The following is a 19,706-nucleotide window of genomic DNA, read 5'->3' as shown; positions in this document are numbered from 1 at the left end:
GTCAAGTTACTGGCCTCAATGAAATTGGAGCAAGGGGAGGAGGGGAAAGATTTTGGAACTCAAAATATGAAATGTAAAAAATGTTTTTACATGTAACTGAGGGAAAATAAAATACTAAATAAAAAAAGCAGAATTGACCAAATAGAAAATAGCACCAAATCTCACTGAAGAAAATAATTTCTTAAAAATTAGAATTGGTCAAGTGTCCATGAAGAATCTAGAATTTCAACCAAGAATAACTTACCAAATTAACATGAATATTTGACATAGAGGACTTTCAAGTTTTCCTGATTTAAAAAAAAAACAGAACTGAATAATAAATATGATATTCAAACACAGGGATGTGAGTTGATTATATTGAAATGATCTCTAAAAAAAATGAAGGGGTGTGAAAAAGGAATGCATTGGGAGAAGGAGGAAGGCAGAGGAAGAATGAGGCAAATTTCCTTACATAAAAGAGGTATGCAAGGAAGAACTTTTGCAATAGAGAGGAAAATGGAATGTGGTAGACAATTCTTGAACCCATTCTCATTGGAGCTGATTCAAAGATGAAACATAATCTTATCACCTCTCCTCCTCAAGAAACTCCAATGGCTCCCTATTGCTTCTAGGATCAAAATCCTCTGTTTGGCATTCAACACCCTCATAACCTATCCGCCTCTCTCCTTTCCAGGCTTCTTACACTTTACTCCCCTCCATGAATTCTACTCTCCAGTTAGACTGGCTTAATACTGTTCCTCTCTTATTTTCCCTTTAGGATATGAACTCCTTTAGAGTAAGAAGATGGACTCAAGTCCTATGTCCTTCACTGTCCTGTGAGCTTAAGTTCTACTACTTGCCTGGAAATTTCTCTATCTTTTAGATATTAAATCCACAGGTTTTTCTTAATCTCATCTTTCTTGGACTCTTCTTGACTTTTGCATATATCACCCTTCTCATCTTGAATATTTCTATCTCCCTGAGTTCTTATGTTTATACGTTTTTCCACCATGACCTCTCTTCCCCATGAAGCTTTTCTTCTATCCTCATCCCCTTCCCAGAAGAATATGAGCAGGAAAGTGACATCAGAACTGTCTGAGATGAGCAGAAGCAAATAGAACATCCCTCTCATTGTACATAAGAGTAAACAGGACTAGATAGGGAAAGGGCCTATTATGAAAGAGCTGGGAATTCAATTCAGGTCATTAATTATTTCATCTTTTCCTTTTTAGGTACCGTATTTTAAACAGAACATTAACCAAGATAGCCTAGGGACAATGCCCTAGTAAAGCACAAAATACCTTCTACAGAGAAACAGATTTAGGCTCAATAGTATGGGGGTGGGAGAAGTGAGAAACAGGAAAATGAATCATCATGATGAATTAGATAGAACCTTGGTGTCAGAAAGACTTGGGCTCAAGTCTACTTATGTATGACACTCCTGATTGTTAATCATTTCTCCCAGGACACTATTTCCTCTTCAACCCAACTACCTTTAAGCCCTTTCTTTGCCTCCCTTCCTCTAGTAAGGAAATATAAATTAACTATGATCAAATCAACTCTACCACTGTTCCTGAATGAGGTGTCAACCTGCTTCCTTCTGTCCCCATTCACCATCCCTGGAACTTTTAAGTCCAAAGTGCTCTGTGGCCACTGTGTACTTTCCCACTAGCATGTGAGCTGCTTGAAGCAAAGGACTACCTTTGATTTTATATTTATACCCCTGTTCTTAGTACCAAATAATCACTTAATGCATACTTTTTCCATGCTTTTATTTACATTGGCTCTGTGACCAAGGGTCAGTCATTTTCTTTCTCAGTGACTCTAAGACAGCTCTCTATTGCAAAGCAAGTGCTGATCTTTTATGAGTAGAGGAAGTATCCCCTCATGGGGACAATCAATCAAGGATCAGTTCCCCAATGAGCACACTCTCTCGGTGACGGGGGTGAATCCCAAGCCCCTTCTACCCTTCTCATCCTTCTTGGGCCTCTCCAGATGCCCCAGTCTCCACCTCTATCACCTCATTGACCCAGTGCAGGGCAGGATCTCTCGTCCTTTCCTACACTGATTCCAGGTCCCAGCCTCAACCACTTGGAGAGAGTTGCCTGGCAGTCACCACTCCCCTCAGACATCCAGATTTTTGAGGTCTCAGGCCTTGATCTTCTGCAGACCCAAGCATTAACTAAAGCCCTGGCAGGAGTCCCCAGTGTTCTGTTCTTTCCCATTAATGCCTTCATATCCCCTTCTCCTCTCCAGAATGAATCCTAGAGACCAGTAAAAACCATGAAATCAGTTTTATTCTAAGTTAGAACCATCCCCCTTTCCACCTCTCCCCCAATTTCCCAAGCAATCACCAGACCATGGTTTTCAAGCCTCAAGTTTTGAGACATTGGGGAATACTTTTCTTGGGAAGAATCTTTGCAACTTGCTGAAGGAAGAAAGGCAGGGAGTCAGTCCCCAGGCCTGTGTCTGGGATCAGAGGCAGTCCTCCTCCTACACTTATTTCCCACCCTTTCTTGGCCCCTCTGCCTCTCAGCCTGGCTCACCCCTCTTCTGCTCTCTCTTAAAGCCTGGGGAAACCCAGGCAAACAGCCCCACATGTCGAGAGTAGCAACACAGGTGTCTATTCCCAAGGTTAGAATGAGGAGAAGGGCCAAGACAAGCCTAAAATGGCCCAGGACCCAGAACTGTAGAAGATGACTCTGGAGGGGAGGAAATAAAGAAGAAAAAGGGGCAGGAGGCCGGGGAGGCACCAGCAGATCTTTGGGGAGAGGGAAAGCAGACCTCTTATCCTCACACCTTTAAGGACACTGGTATCCTGGATCCCCATACACTCAATAATTGTGGATCCTGTCCCACCCCTATACCCACCCTGTCAGAGGCATCTAGGCCTTCAGCTCCAGCCTTCAGACACCCTGTTTTCTAGGCTCCCAATCTCATCAAAACTTAATCCTTGAAGGCAACGAATTGAGGAGTTCAGACTCCCCCAGCACCAAACCTCTTCAGAAACTCAGGTTCCCAGCTCCCTATCCCCCCCTCCCTTAAGAATTCAGAGAAGTAAAGAGAGAAAGGGAAAGATATTTAGGGGTACAGATCTCAGCCTCAGGCTCATCTTTTGGCACCTGGTTCTCCAGCTCCAAAATGCCAAATGAATTAGAGGCCAGGAACTTCATTGGGGTGTCTTCTCCTTAGGGGTAAACTGAGGTCAGAAATGGGAAGAGAATTCCAGTGTCTGAACCTTTGAACCTATGCCCCAGATCCCACTGCCTTGGGAGCTCAGACCTGCCCTACCCCCTGCCCCCCATCCCATCTATGTATGTGTGTGTGTGTGTGTGTGTGTGTGTGTGTGTGTGTGTGTGTCTGTCTGTCTGTCTATCGCTGTCTCTATAACTGTCTCTGTCTCTCAGTGTTTGTCTGACTCTCTTTGCCTTTGTCTGTCTGTCTATCTCTATCTCTGTGTCTGACTCTGTGGCTCTGTTGCTCTAGCTCAGGGTCCCGATCTCTCTCTCTCTCTCAATCAAACTCTCTCTCTCTCTCTCTCTCTCTCTCTCTCTCTCTCTCTCTCTCTCGTCTCTCAGAATGTCTCAATCTCTCTCTCTCCTCTCCCCAGCCCAGAGAGTTTAGTATACTCACCTGGAAGGTGCATCTGAGGCACCCCTTATCCAGCTTCCTGGAGGCAACTGGTCCTCCAAGAGTGACTGAGCTCCAGGACTGGCTCCCCATGTACCCACACAGTCAGTGTAGTTAGACTACCCCTATACATCCATACCATGTTCTCCTTGGGTCCTTCCAGCCTGGGATGGACTGTGAGGTAGAAGGGAAAGGAGGGTGTCAGAGTATAAACTGGACCCCAAAAGGGACAGGAAAATAGGCAAAGAAACAGAGCTGTGTCCCCACTCCCTGTGCTCACATGTCACTGTCAGCTTCATGGTCTCCCACCAGCTCTCCATGCCCTAGGCTATAGATGCCTTGCAAGTGTATCCCAGATGATCAGGGTACCATCCTGCACTAACACCCAACCTAAGGGAGCAGCAGACATACAGAAGAGACCTAGAAAACCTATCTCTTAGACCCCCACTCCCTCAGGGTGCCCCTCCAGTTTAGGAACCAAAGCATCCTGGTCTCTACTCCTTCACTCACCATTATTTCCCAGGACCAAGTCCTGATGCTCCCGAGTAATCTGGGGCTGGGGGGGTCCCTGAGACCTGGCACTACAACTCCACAACAGCCCCCTCCTTCCCAATGTAGGATTGAAGTTAAGGTTCAAGATACCCAGCTTCTCTGGGGGAGGCAAGAAGAGTGAAAGGTAGGGAAAGGGACCCTGTTGCTCTTTCCTAGAGGAATCCCCCCTTTCTCCACCTCCTGCCCCACCCAATATTACATCTCTTGTTTCTACAAGGTTCCCCACCTAGGGTTCCTCATCTCCCCCCCTTCCATTTCAGAGGAAGACCTGACTTCCCTTCCCCACAGAGATCACCCATTTCCCAAGTCCCTGAGTTAGGAGTGGGCCTTTCCCCACTTCATGCTCTCCCTAGTGGTTTCCCAAGTCCTCCCCCACAATCCCTCCATGCTCCATCTCCATCCTCCTCCTCCCTGACACACACACACACACACACACACACACTCATGCACAGATGGCCAGGAACTGGATCTCTCATATCTCTCATGTTTGCTCCTCCCCAGTGTCTCCAATACCTTCTGTGCACTTTAGGGGCCCACCTTGACCTGGCTCACTCAGAGTCACTCACAACCCCACTGAAGACTCATTGATGGACTTGGCTGAAAAGGGGGACCCTCTAAAAGTCACTTCCTCTCCATCAGGTCCAAGCCAGTGAAGGCAAGCTTTGATTTCCCCACCAGACACTGCAAATAATGCACTGGGTCCATCAGAAGAGACAGATGGGGAGTAATGGAAGGAGACTGCAGAAGCACAGATGTAAGAGATACTAAATGAGAGAACTTGGAGCCCCCTCACCTTTGCAGATAAAATAATGGGAGGTATCCAAGTAAATGTCTCCATGGGCCAGGACGATGGTCAGGAATCTGCCCAGAACTGTGGCTGAAAGACATGAAGGTGATGTGATCCTGCCTGGACAACCCTGCCCTAGGGCAAGGGAAATGTCCAATCATGCAACCTCAGTCATCCCTATTCTTCATTATACCAGACATTTGAGCCACCCAAGCAGCTCCCAATCTCACAAGGACCCAAGAGCCTGAACACCACCCATTCACCTCTAGTCCTTCAGGGTTCCAGACAGTCAGTTCTATAGGTCTTTAGCACTGAAGTTCAAGACCACCCAGCCCTGATCACCCCTAACCCCATGAAGACATGGCCTCCCCGCCTCTAACATACCCAGCCTATGGGGATCCAGAGATGAGTCACATAAACCTCAAGGACCCAGGAATCCTAATCTGGTCTCTGATAGCCCCAGTTTCTTTTGCCACATCAGGTTTCCTTTCGTGTGTGTGTGTGTGTGTGTGTGTGTGTGTGTGTGTGTGTGTGTATGTACCAGTATGGACTTTAGGTATCATGTGAGGTCTGAAGTGAAGATGAGGAGGAGGTGGTTCTTCCCCTGGCATCCTTAAACTTGCTTTAAAAAAATATTTGTCTAACTTCACTATAATTGACTCCCTTTGTGATTCCATGTATCCTATTTTATGCACTTATGATTCTGATGAAGAAATTAAATCTACAGTCATATGAAGAAAATGATCCAAATCATTATTGATTAGAAAAATGCAAATTAAAACAACTCTAAAATACCACCTCACAACTATCAGATTGGCTAAAATGACAAAAAGGGAAAATGATCAATGTGGGAGAATGTGTGGGAAAATTGGGAGACTAATGTTGTATTGGTGGAGTTGTGAACTGATCCAATCATTCTGAAGAGCATTTTGGAACTATGTGCAAAGAGCAATAAAATTGTGCATACCCTTTGATCCAGCAATACCACTACTAAGTCTGCATCCCAAAGAGATCATAAAAAAGGGGAAAAGGTCCATATGTATAAAAATATTTATAGAAATTCATTTTGTGGTGGCAAAGAATTGGAAACTGAGGGGATGCCCATCAATTGGTAAATGACTGAATAAATTGTTGTATGTGAATGTGATGGAAGAGTATTATTCTATAAGAAATCATGAAAGGACAGACTTCAGAAAAGTCTGAAAAGACGAATAACTGATGCTGAGTGAAATGAGCAGAACCAGGAGAACATCATACACATTAATAGCAACATTGTGAGATAATCATCTATAGTGGATGACCTATTATGGAAAATGCCCATCCATATCCAAAGAAAAAATTATAGAGTCTGAATGCAGAGCATAACATACTTTATTCACTTTTAAAACTTCCTTTATGTTTTTTCTTTCTTTCTCATGTTTCTACCCCCCGCCTTAGTTCTAATTCTTCTTCCACAGCATGAACTCATATGTAAATATGATAAAACCCATTCTACATCAGATTGCTTGCTGCCATGGAGAGGGGGTGAGGGAAGGAAGGATAGTAAAAAAAATGTGGAACTCAAAAACTTGCAAAAGAATTAATGTTGAAAACTATCTTTGCATGTAATTTGGTGGGGGGAAAAAAACATGATTCTGAGAAGTGTTGCATAGACTTCACCAGCATGACTACGCAGAGGTCCAAAACACTCAAAAAAGTTAAGAACCCTGGGTTAGAAAGAGGAGTATCATGAGTGGATGAGAAGCTTTTATTTCATTTGCATTAACTATTGCCTGTGTGAATTTTTGTATGGGTCCTAGATTGATTCAGGATAGAGGAAGGTAGATATGGGGGTAAGCCAGAGAATCTGAAGCCTTTCTAAAAAGATGATGATGATGACAGAGTTAAAATCCTTCTCTGTCACCATTCTTTGTTTGTTTAATTTATTAATTTTTCTAATTATATGTAAAGAAAGTTTTCAACATTCATTTTTGTAAAATTGTCTTTCTCCCGCCCTTCCACCCCAGGTAAAAAGCTTTCTGATATAGGTTATACATGTACAATCATGTTACACATTTTCTTATTAGTCATGCTGTGAAAGAAGAATCAGGACAAAGGAAAGACCACAAGAAGGAAAAAACAAAAAAAAATTTTGAGTGAAAATAGTATGCTGTGATCTACATATTTCTTTCTCTGGATGTTAGGATTTTCAATCCTAAATCTTTTAGAATTTACTTTGATAGGGGCAGTTAGGTGGCAAAGTGGTTAGAGCACCAGCCCTGGAGTCAGGAGGACCTGAGTTCAAATCCAACCTCAGGCACTTGATATTTACTAGCTGTGTGACCATGGGCAAGTCACTTAATCCCACTGCTTTGCCAAAAGAAAAACAACCTAAAAAAAAAAAAGAATTTACTTTGACCACTGTAGTGAGAAGAGCAAAGTCTATCATACTTGATCATCACACAGTATTACTATGTACAACATTCTGGTTCTTCTCACTTCACTCAGTATCAGTTCATGTAAATCTTTCCAGGTTTTTGTGAAAATGTGCCTGCTCATCATTTCTTATAGAGTAATATAGTATTCCATTGCATTCATATACCACAACTTATTCAGCCATTCCCCAATGAATGGGCATCTTTTCAATTTCTGATTTTTCCCACCACAAAAAGAGCTGCTGTAAATATTTTTGTATATGTGGGTCTTTTCCTCCTTTGTTTGATCTCTTTGAGATACAGACCTAGTACTGGTATTGCTGGATCAAAATCACAGTTTGATTGCCCTTTTGCCCACATTCTTTATTCTCCTTGGAGGTCAGAGACTTACCCTACCCTTCCAAGAAGTCCAGGAGAGAAAAAGATGGCAAATAATGAGATAGTAATTATCTCATTATTATTATTATCTTGTGTGAGGAAAGGTGAGTTTGCCTACTCTGTTTTCCTTTTCATTCTATGTTCATTAAGGCTACAATGAAGGGGGGTGGCTAGGTGGCACAATGGATAGAGAACCGGCTTGGAGTCAGGTACCTGAGTTCAAGTCCAACCTCAGACATTTAATAATTACCTAGCTGTGTGGCCTTGGGCAAGTCACTTAATCCCTTTGCCTTGCAAAACAAAAAAGACTACAATGAAGACAATGTCGTTGTTAGAATCAATGCCAAGATGGCAGAAAGAAACCTAAAGAGGTAACCTTCAAAGGGAAGGGCCATGGGCAGATAATTGCAACAATTTTTAAGTTTTACTATTATTTTACATCTCCCAGATTAAACGTCAGGAAGTCAGGATGAAATTTCATTGAAACCTCAGAAAAATCAGAGCTGTTGTGGGAATCAGGTTTGGAGAGGTCCGAGGAGATACATACAGGTTTGCTAAAATGTCAGTGGCTCCAACATTTCAGGCAAGAGGGAGAATTAAGCTAGAACACAACTTGATAGTAAACTCAACCTCTAATTGGATATTTACCTAGGTGACCAAAAGTACCAAATATCTCCACCCCATGCATGCAATGTATATGTAGTTAATGAAGGATACTCTGGGGCTAACATGGGGGAAGGAGGCTTAGAAAGAAGAAGCATATTTGGACTTGGAATTAGGAAAGTCTGGGTTCAAATTTTACTTCTGTTACTAGCTTTGTGACAATGGAAAAGTCTTTTTACCTCTCTCTGACTTTTGGTTTCTTCATCTCTAAAATGGGGAAATAACACTTGTAGGTTCTTCTGAACTTCAAAAGAGATTTAGTCCCAGGAGAATTTTGCTTTGTGAATTTTATAACATCCTGAAGAGAAATAAGAGCAAATTCTGAGATCTCTCTGCCTTGAAGGAGCCATTTGGGGATCTTATGAATCTGCTCCAGATCAGAGAACATTATTTAAAAAAACGACCATATGGCTGCAATTTACAGCCAAGTTTTGGGATTTCAGGGATGCGTTTAGAGAATTCTAGGATGCCGGGTTCATGCAAGGTCAAAGAGAGGAGATACCATTCAGGGAACAGGATCTTCCAGAGCCTATGGCAGGCCTCCAGCTATTGCAAATCCTTCTCAGTGATGGAACCCTGGTGAGCATGAAGACCTCTTCCCCCCTCACCCTGGCTAATTATATTTAAAGAAGGTTTTCAGAATCTCTCCGGCCAACCCCACCCATCATGGTTAGGCAAACTCTCAGCATTCTCAGCCTAGAAGAGGAGGAGAAGAGGGTGTTGGAAAGATAAGAAAGATATGATGATGACTGATTCGGTGGGGGAGTAGGAGAGAGTGATTTCATAATCACTATATTTTCACATCTATTAAAACTGCATAAATCCATGTTCATCTGTGTCTAAATCAATGAATACAGAAAAAAGAGAAATTGAGAAACTATTCCAAGGGAAAGGGTCAAAAGTAATAAAAACATAAAAAAATTCTACATTTTAATATTTTGAAATTCAACCCTAGAGCATAAACTAAGAAACTACTAAGGTGGACAAAGGGTAAGTAACTTCTGCCAAAATGAGAGAAGCCAAAAACCAATTAGCTTCCCTTAAGAAGAGTAAGGTTCAAACGCCATCTAGTGCCTCGCTGAGATGTGGACCCAAGTTGCTCCAGGAAATGGTGATCTACTGAGATGACTCACCAGGAGATGGGGTAGGGAGGAATACAAGGAGAGAAGTAAAAACATCAAATTTATTAATAAAAATGTATTTTGATTAGAAATATTTAACCTATGCAGACCAAAGCTTACTTACTAGCTTCAATTTTTAAAAGTTGTATTATGTATTATGTTTTTTTTCTCTCTGTTTCCCCCCATTTCCATTTGATTCTTTTACAATATGACTAATGTGGATATCTGTTTAACATAGCTATACATTTATTGGCTTTCTGTCAAGGGGAGGGAGATTAATGTGAAATCCAAAACCCTGCAAAAAAGGATTGTTGACTGTAGTTGGAAAGATAAATAAAATATTAAAAAATAAATATATTTAACCTAGTGATTAAATTCTAAGCTATTTGACAATTGGTTTCTTGTATGTTTGAAGGAATCATATACAATTTAATGCTTGTAAAGAGCTGTGAAAACTTTGAGGGAAAGAGCATGTACCCATGCATTGGACAGGTGAGAAAATTCCCTCTACCAAGGCAGGTCAGCAATATTTAGCCTCAGAGATTTACCTGGAACATTCAGGTTAATTAAATATTCTCACTATTTTTCAGGCAGTGTGAAAGCATTGGAGTTAAAAATAAGGGCAAAAATAGTCCCCTGCCCTCAAGGAGCTTACATTCTAATGAGGATCACAACATGCAAACAACTGGGAATATATAAGATATTTAAAGGGGGTGAAGATGGGGTGGCTAGGGGGTGAAGATACTCCCAGTTGGTAAGGCTCTAGTCTAATGGCTGCAGGGATGGGGACTTCCCGAAAAAGGAGGAAGCGGTCTTGAAAGAATCTAATAGGGACGGCTAGGTGGTGCAATGAATAGCTGACGCCCTGGAGTCAGGAGAACCTGAGTTCAAATCTGCCCTCAGACACTTGATAATTACCTAGCTGTGTGACCTTAGGCAAGTCACTTAACCCTATTACCTTACAAACCCCCTCCCCCCAAAAAAAAAGAATCTAAGAGACCTGTTAGTATGGAGGAAAAATATGAGAGACAACCAGGTGATTAAGGCATTGAGAAAGGAGATAGAAGCAAGGGGGTCAGTGTTGATGAATTGTTAAAGCATATAGAAGGGAATAATGTAGACAGGTAGGAAAAGGTTGGGTTATAACGAGTTTAAATGCCAAACAGAAGACTTCGTATTTGATCCTGGAAGAAATAGGGAACTGTTGAATCTCACTGAGGGGGAGTAGGGGGAGGGTGATATGGTAAGATCTATACTTTAGAATAATCACATTAGCAACTGAGTAGAAGATGGATTGCAGTGGGGAGACACCTGAAGCAGGGAGACCCAGTTAGAAGGATATTGCTATAGTCTACTTGGAGTCTAAGTCTGGAGTCAGGAAGACTCATCTTCCTGAGTTCAAACCTGGACTCAGATGCTTCTTACCTGTGTGACCTTGGGCAAGTCACTTTCCAGAATCTCTGCCAAACAAATTCCAAATGGTGAGTAAAGATTCAGGCATAGCTGGAAATGACTGAACAGTAAGAGCTGAAGTGGAATGGAAGAGAGGGGTATGAGAACTGTTTAAACCAAGGAACTAGGAAATTAGAATATTTCTTGTTTAGCATCAACATATAAAAAATTCAGATAAGAACATAATGCAGATAAAGGAATAATACTTAATCTCTAAGACTCAATGAATTTTTAAAAAATATTTTTCAACTTACTATTCTACTATAAGAAATAATGAGCAGGATTCTCTCAGAAAATCTGGAAAGACTTTCATAAGCTGAAGGAAAGTAAAATGTACTCTGTACAAAGTAACGGCAATATTGTAAGATGATCCACAATAAATGTCTTAGCTATCCTCAGCAATGTAACAATCCAAGATAACTTTGAAAGACTTTTGATGAAAATGCCATTCCTGGGGCAGCTAGGTGGTGCAGTGGATAGGGCACCAGTCAGCATGACCTGAGCTCAAATCCAGCCTCAGACACTTAATAATTACCTAGGTATGGCCTTGAGCAAGTCAATTTTAAAGAGAGAAAAAAAAAAGAAAATGCTATTCATTCCCAAAGAAAGAACTAATTATGTCTGAATACAAATTGAAGCATACTTTTACTTTATTTTGGTCTAAGTTTTCATTCACAAATGACTTATGGAAATGTTTTGCATGACTATACATGTTTAACCTATATCAAATGCCTTGCCTTCTCAATTCACGGGGAGAAAAGAAAAAAGGGAATTTGAAACCTGAAGTTTTTAAAACAAATGTTAAAAATCATTTTTACATGTAACTGGGGAAATATAAAATACCAAATAATTTTTTTAAGTAACTTATGTGTGACACTAATGCACTATTGGCAGAGTTGTGAACTGATCCAACTATTATGGAGAACAATTTAGAACTATAACCCATAAGGCTATAAAACTGCATAACTTTGATCCAACAATACCACTACTAGATCTGTACCCCAATGAGACATAAAATAGAGGAAAGACCACACAGGTACAAAAATATCTATAGCAATTCCTTTTCTGCTGGTAAAAAAAAAATTGGAAATTGAGGGCATGTCCACCAATTGGAGAATGGCTGAACAAGCTCTGGAGGCTTAATGGATTATTGTGCTATAAGAAATGATAAGCAAGATTATTTCAGAAAAATCTGGAAAGACTTACACAAACCGATGCAAAAAAGAGCGAGCAGAACCAGGAGAATACTGGACAACTGGACACAGTAATAGCAATAATGTAAGATGTTCAACTGTAAATTGCCGGGTTTTTATTTACAACGCCGGCTTCTTTATGCTAGTCCATCCTCTTACTCACCAGTCCAACGCGTGATGAGTCTTCGGGGTACCTCCGGCCCCCACTCTTTGATGGGGGAAGAACCAGACAGAGCGCCTGAGGTGGGTAATGAGTCTTTATTCTTCTGTGTTCACATTCCCCGCTTCCCCCCCACCTCTCAGCAGACCCTTTTATCCCCTCTGTCCTCCCTCCCATGAACTCTTACTCAATGAGGGGCCGAGTTCTGTAACATTCCCTTATAAGGTGATTATGTTTCCCCCTCTAAGCGACCGCCAAGCCTCTTCCCCCCGCCCCCAACAGTAAATAACTTAGTTATTCTCAGCAATACAATGATCCAAGATAATTCCAAAGAACTCATAAGGAAAAATGCTCTCCACAACAGAGAAAGATTTAATGGAGTCTGAATTCAAATCAAAGCATGCTATTTTTTACTTTAGTTTTCATTTTTTCTCCTTTTTGGTCTGCTTCTTTTATACTATGACTAATATGGAAATATATTTTTGCATGATTGCACACATATGACTATTATCAAATTGCTTATTATCTCAAGTAGGGAATACAGGAGGAAAGAAAGGAGAACATTTAGAAGTCAAATTTTTTAAAAATAGATGTTAAAAACTATCTTTACATGTAATTGGGGGAAAATATTATTAAAAGTAGAAAAATATTTTTCAGTTAATAAGCATTTATGTTCTGTGTCTCCCATCCTATGGGAGAAAAAATGAAACTTTCATTACAAACATGCATACCATCAACTGGGGAATGGCTGAACAAGCTGTGGTACATGAATGTAATGGGATATTATTTTGCAATAAGAAACAAAGAGCAGGCATTTCAGAAAAATCTGGAAAGACTTGTGAACTGATGCACAGTGAAATGAGCAGAACCATGAAAACATTGTACACAGTATCAGCAATACTGAGTGATGATCAATTATGAATGAGTTGGTGCTTTTCAGCAACATAGTGATCCAAGACAAGTACAAAGGACTCACAATGAACTGTTATTCAAATCCAGATAAAGAGCTGTTGGACTTTGAATGCAAATTGAAGCATACTTTTTCCACTTCATTTTTCTCTTCTGTTACATACGTATATAGAGATATATTAAACCTACATCAAATTTCCTGCCATTTTAGGAAGAGGGGAGGGGAGAAAGAAAGGGAGGAAAATTTAGAACTCAAAATCTTGTAAAGATGAATGCTAAAAATCTTGACATACAATTGGGGAAAAAACAAAATATTATTAAAAAATAATGAACAAGGGGCAGCCTTGGTGGTGCAGTGGATAGAGTACTTAGCTTGGAGTCAGAAGGACTTGAATTCAAATCCAGCCTCAGAAACAATATTTACTTAGTTGTATGACCTTGGACAAGTCACTTAACCCTATTGCCTTGCAAGGAAAAAATAAGGGAGAGGCAGATCCAAGATGGTGACAAGAGAAGAGCTTCTCCTAGGCATTCTCTCCATAATATTTCAAAAATCATAAAATTATGACTAACTAAATTTTTGCAAGACAGAACCCACAGAAAGATCTAGTGAGGCAATTCTTCAGACCAAGGTAACCTGGAAAATAGTGGAAAGGCTCTGCTCAACAGGATTAGAGAGGCAGCCCACTAGAGTGAAGAAATTTCAGCATCCCGGAGGCAGCCCCAGGGTGCCTAGGAGCTGTGGCTTATGGCAGCAGGGGGCAGTTTCCTGACCTAAATCCCAGGGAGCACCGGGCACAAATTGATGGATCAGCGGAGGGGTCCTCGGCCAGAGCCAGCGCATGAAACCCAGCCCTCAGAGCACTCAGCAGTGGTGGCCTTGGCAGCCCAGATTCAGAAAACAGAAGCAGGCAGAGCCAGTAAGCAGGAGCCCCCAGGCAACTAAGCCTTGAGTGTTCAATCTACCAAAGATAGGCGAGTGGAGAGAGACTTCCGAGGTCTGCCCTCTGTACCTGGAACAGGACTCTGGGGCTCTGACCACATTCAGATCCTGGTCACAGTCTAGGCCCTCCAATAGAACAGGGTGCCCCCCACCTCAGTCCTGTGGTAGAGGGGTGCACTTGTGGTCATTCACAGACCAGGAGAGCAGTCAGAGCCTCACACACTGATGTCCTTGTGTGTGAGGGGTGTCCCTATAATACTCAAAAGCTCAAGAAGTACCCCCAAACCAGGCACAGGCTGGGAAAATGAGTAAACAGAGAAAAAAGAGAAACACCATTGAGAAATACATTGTCTATGATCCCAAGAAGAATCAAAATACTCAATCTGAAGATGAAGAAGTACAAGCTTCTGCATCTAAATACTCCAAGAAAAAATGGAAATTGGGCTCAGACTATGACAGAGCTCAAAAAAGATTTTGAAAATCAAGTAAGGGAGATAGAAGAAAAATTGGGAAAAGAAATGAGAGAGATGTAGGAAAAACATAAAAACAAAGTCAGCAGCTTAGTCAAAGAGATTCCAAAAAAATGCTGAAGAAAATAACATGTTGAAAAAAAAGAGAAAAAAGAGAAAAAAAGAGAAAAAAATAACATGTTAAAAACCAGCATAAAGGGGTGGCTAGGTGGCATAGTGGATAAAGCACCTGCCTTGGAGTCAGGAGTACCCAGGTTCAAATCCAGTCTCAGACACTTAATAATTACCTAGCTGTGTGGCCTTGGGCAAGCCACTTAACCCCACTTGTCTTGCAAAAACCTAAAAAACAAAAACAAAAACCAGCATAAGTCAAATGGATAAAACAGTTCAAAAAGTTATTGAGGAGAAGAATGCTTTAAAAAGCAGAATTGGCCAGATGGAAAAAGAGATAAGAAAGCTCTCGGAGGAAAACAAATCCTTCAGATGTAGAATGGAGCTAAAGGAAGCTATTGACTTTACGAGAAGTCAAGACATAATACTTCAACACCAAAAGAATGATAAATTAGATGAAAATGTGAAACATCTCATTGAAAAAAACAACTGATGGAAAACAGATTCAGGAAATAAAATTTAAAAATTATTGGAATACCTGAAAGTCATGATCAGGAAAAGAGCCTTGACCTCATTTTTAAAGAATTCCTACAGGAAAATTGCCCAGATATCCTAGAAGCATAGGGCAAAATAGAATTTGAGAGAATTCACCAATCTCCCTTGGAAAGAGATCCAAAAAAAACAACAACCCCCAGGAATATTATAGCCAAGTTCCAGAACTTCCAAGTCAAAGAGAAAATATTACAAGCAGCCAGAAGGACACAATTCAAATATCATGGAGCTGCAGTCAAGATCACACAGGACTTAGCAGCAACTACATTAAGACCTCAAAGGGCTTGGAATGTAATATTCCATAAGGCAAAAGAGCTCAAAATTCAACTGAGAATCAACTACCTAGCAAAACTGAACATCCTCTTCCAGGGGAGAAGATGGACTCTCAGTGAACCAGGGGAATTTCAATTGTTCTTGTTGAAACAACCAGAGTGGAACAGTAAGTTTGATCTACAGGATCTCAGGTGAAGCATAGGGAATGGAGAAGGGTAAAATATGAGGGACTTCATGATGATGAACTGCATGTATTCCTGCATAGAAAAATGATACTGATAATACTCATATGATACTTCTCATTTAATAGAGAAGGTAGAAGGAGCTTTTATAGATGAAGCACAAGAGAAAGCAGGATTTGAAGATGTAGTATAAAAATGGAGTCAATGGCTAAAAGGGAAATGTAATGGGAGTAAGAGAAAGGAGAGGTGGAATACATTAAGATATTTCATATAATAAGATTTTTATTATATATATGTGTGTATGTATATATACATATATATATATATGCTCAATGACATTTAGAGTAAAAAAGAAGAGAAGGGGGACAGGGCGAAGGGGGTGATGTGAGTGATGGAGGAGAGGGTGGACTGTGGGGGAGAGTGGTCAGATATAACACATTTTCTTTTTTACTTCTTGCAAGGGCCTGGGATTGGATAGCCTGTCCAGGACCACAGGGCCAGGTGTGTCGAGTCTGGAGGAGGGAACTCAGGCAGACATCAATATGATGCATAAGCTGGTTCGTTTATTGATCACAGGATACATACTTTATACACTACATTTATGTAACCAATTACATAAGCGTTTTAGCAAGCATTTTTTTCACATGCATACCTTGTGTATGTCTTAGGTGATTGTTTTGAGAACCAAACAGTGATTTGATAAACAAAGTGCAGAAGGTAATTATCTCAGAATGTGCTATCTATCTGAGCCTGGAAATACACCTTGTTAGCTCAGACATGCAGCTACTCCCTTATCTAAGCTCTGAAGTACATCTTGCTGGTTAAAGCACATAATTATTTCTGTGTTAACCCTTCATAGCTCTTAGCCTGGAACATATGTGACACAACACAGGTGGTTGCTGGGCATTAGGGGTGGTATGTGGGCTCGGGGCCTCTTGGCCCCAGGACTGGTGATCAATCTGCTGTCGCCACTCAGTTACCCTACAGCACATTTAAGAAGAGGAACAGAGTGAAAGGAGAGAGAAAATATAGTATATGGTAGTAGGGAGGTATGAATGGAGGGAGTTGCAATCAGCAATGGCAATGGTGGAAAAATACAGAAGTAGCTTTTGTGATGGACTTATCATAAAGAATGTAATCCATCTGCAACAGAGCTGGTGGTGTTGGAACACAGACTGAAAGCACATTTTTTTATTTTTTATTTTTATTTTTTCTCTTTGCTTTATTGCTCATAAGGGTCTATATTGGGGGGATATTGTGTTTACTCTTAAACAAGAATATTTTAGTAGTGTATAAAAACATCATTTGCATATATATAATAACAAAAATTAAAAAAATAACATGCATAGTTAAGCAAAAAAAAAGTTCCCACTATCGGCCATGTCCAAAAAGATATGTCTTATCCTTCATTTTGAATCCATCCCCTCTATCAGGAGTGCGGTAATATACATTATCACCATGGATGACCATTGTATTAATTAGATTTCTTAATCTTCTCAAAGATATTTTTCTTAATGATATTGTTCTGTAAATTATTCTCCTAGTTTCTCCTTACTCTGTTTCAGTTCATTCAAGTCTTTCCAACTTTCTCTGAAACCATCTCCTCTTCAAGCGCAGCAGCATTCCATCATATGAATTTGCCATCATTTGATTCAACATTCCCCACTGATGAATACCCCCTTTAGTTTCCCACTATAAAAAGAACCTCTATAAATATTTTTGTACATTTGGATCCTTTCGTAAAAACAAAAGATATCAACAAAAAAATTATTTTTAAAAAGAGTACATCATTGGACCTGTTTTCAAATGGCACCTCCACTATTTATAATTTGTAATGATTCTTTTTTGTCAACTTTGACAACCTGATGGGTTTGAAAGTAGAACCCCTGAGTTCCCTAATTAAAAGACTCTCTGTAGTTATTAGTGATTCAGAGCACTTTTTAATATGGTTATTACTTGTATTTCTTTCTTTGAAAACTAGCTGTTCATATCTTTTGCATTCTGATCTGTTAAGGAATGACATTTTTGTTGTAAATTTGAGTCAGTCCTTTATATATCTTTTTTTATTTAAGTCAATACGGTTAAGTGACTTGCCCAAGGTCACACAGCTAAGGAATTATTAAATGACTGAGGCTAGATTTGAACTTAGGTCCTCCTGACTCCAGGGCCAATACTCTATCCACTGTGCTACCTAGCTATCCCCATATATAATCTTTTTAAAAAATTTTTATTATTTAAGGCAATGGAGTTAAGTGACTTGTCCAAGGTCACACAGCTAGGCAATTATTAAGTGTCTGAGCCCTTATTTGAACTCAGGTCTTCCTGACTCTGGGGTCGGGAGCAACTTTGCCATCTAGCTGCCCCAGTACTTTCTGCAAAGGCTTTTTTAAACTGGTTACCTCCTTCCCTTCTAATTTTAACTGCAATAACTGTTCATACAAAAACTTTTTAACTTTATGCAATCAGAATTGTCTATTTTGTCTTCTACATTCTTCTCTTCCGTCATGAATTCTTCCCCTATTCATAGATATAAAGCATAATTTCTTCCTTGTTCTTCTAATTTCTTGATTCTATCACTGCCTTGACTTTTGGAACTTATCTTGGTATATGGGAGACCTGGAGATGTTGACTTTACCTAATAAAAGCCCCAGATGGTTTTCCAGTTTTTCTAGCCATTCTTATTGAATGGAAAGTCCTCATCTGAGTATTGGGTTCACTGGTTTTCTCTTACACTGGGCTGATCATATAACTGTGTATGATGTTACTGTCTGTTATTTGTTCCATTATTCAATTTCTCTATCATCCAACCAGAACCAAGTCATATTGATGATTACAGTTTTGGAGTATAATTTGAGATTGATACTACTCAACCCTCGTTACACTTTTTTTTTTTTTTTAGGATTTTGCAAGGCAAATGGGGTTAAGTGGCTTGCCCAAGGCCACACAGCTAGGTCATTATGAAGTGTCTGAGGCCGGATTTGAACTCAGGTATTCCTGATTCCAGGGCCGGTGCTCTATCCATCTAGCCTACCCCTTCTTTCCACTTTTTTTTAGGTTTTTTTTTGCAAGGCAAATGGGGTTAAGTGACTTGCCCTAGGCCACACAGCTAGGTCATTATTAAGCATCTGAGACGGGATTTGAGCCCAGGTACTCCTGACTCCAGGGCCGGTGCTTTATCCACTACGCCACCTAGCCGCCCCTTCTTTCCACTTTTAAAAAAAAATTCCGACTATCTTTCCTCTCTGAGCTGCGGCCCTGCAACTGGAGACATGGCTAAATGTACCAAGAAGGTTGGAGTTGTTGGTCAATATGGAACGTTATGGGGCATCCTTCAGAAAAATGGTGAAAAAAATTGAAATTAGACAGCATGCCAAGTATACCTGCTCCTTCTGAGGTAGGACCAAAATGAAGAGACTGGCCGTGGGTATCTGGCATTGTGGATCCTGTATGAAAACGGTAGCTGGTGGTGCGTGGACATACAATGCCACCTCTGTAGTCACAGTCAAATCTGCCATCAGAAGACTGAAGGAATTGAAAGACCAATAAAATCTCCTTAGCTCATAGTCCAACAATAAATGGGTTAATTTGTGGAATAAAAAAAAAAAATCTCCCTTAAAGAGTCTTGACTTTATTGCTTTCTTACATGAATTTCATAACTACTTTTTCTGTGATGTAATGGGGTGGGGGATAGAGCACGGGCCCTGGAGTCTGGAGGACCCGAGTTCAAATTCAACCTCAGACAGATAATACTTACTTAACTGTGTGACCTTGGGCAAGCCACTTAATCCCATTCCCTTGCCATAAACAAAAAAAAAGCAATCCTTTGGCGGACTGATTGGCTTGGTACTGAAGACCTAAATTAGTTCAGATGATCCCATCGGCTCAGCCTACTCATGGACAATGCACATCCCTAAGGATTTTCTAGAAAGGGCACTGC

The 19,706-nt window shown here is 40.5% G+C and overlaps 1 protein-coding gene and 1 pseudogene across 9 annotated transcripts in view; one reads left to right on the top strand and one right to left on the bottom strand.

The window, feature by feature from the left end:
• The window catches only part of ATP4A (ATPase H+/K+ transporting subunit alpha), a 112,669-nt gene extending 100,229 nt beyond the window's left edge, over positions 1-12,440 (bottom strand). For 3 of the 9 annotated variants that reach the window (XM_074218893.1, XM_074218890.1, XM_074218899.1), the window contains exons 1-5: positions 12,333-12,440; positions 10,950-11,051; positions 8,583-8,701; positions 4,955-5,038; positions 3,613-3,783 (exon numbers count right to left, since the gene is read on the bottom strand). The gene's annotated coding sequence lies outside the window, so the exon portion shown is untranslated. Of the gene's footprint in view, positions 1-3,612; positions 3,784-3,889; positions 4,000-4,119; positions 4,261-4,954; positions 5,039-8,582; positions 9,377-10,949; positions 11,052-12,332 lie in introns of those variants that run through there. The other 6 variants (XM_074218897.1, XM_074218896.1, XM_074218895.1 and 3 more) reach the window with 6 other exon arrangements.
• Positions 12,441-19,038: 6,598 nt separating this feature from the next.
• On the top strand, positions 19,039-19,315 carry LOC141491660 (large ribosomal subunit protein eL43-like; annotated as a pseudogene).
• The last annotated feature ends 391 nt before the right edge of the window (positions 19,316-19,706 follow it).

The sequence above is a fragment of the Macrotis lagotis genome, chromosome 1 (assembly GCF_037893015.1).
Source record: "Macrotis lagotis isolate mMagLag1 chromosome 1, bilby.v1.9.chrom.fasta, whole genome shotgun sequence".
Taxonomy (NCBI): domain Eukaryota; kingdom Metazoa; phylum Chordata; class Mammalia; order Peramelemorphia; family Peramelidae; genus Macrotis; species Macrotis lagotis.
The sequence above is the reverse complement of the archived record's forward strand: the minus strand, read 5'-3'. Positions and strand labels throughout refer to the sequence as shown.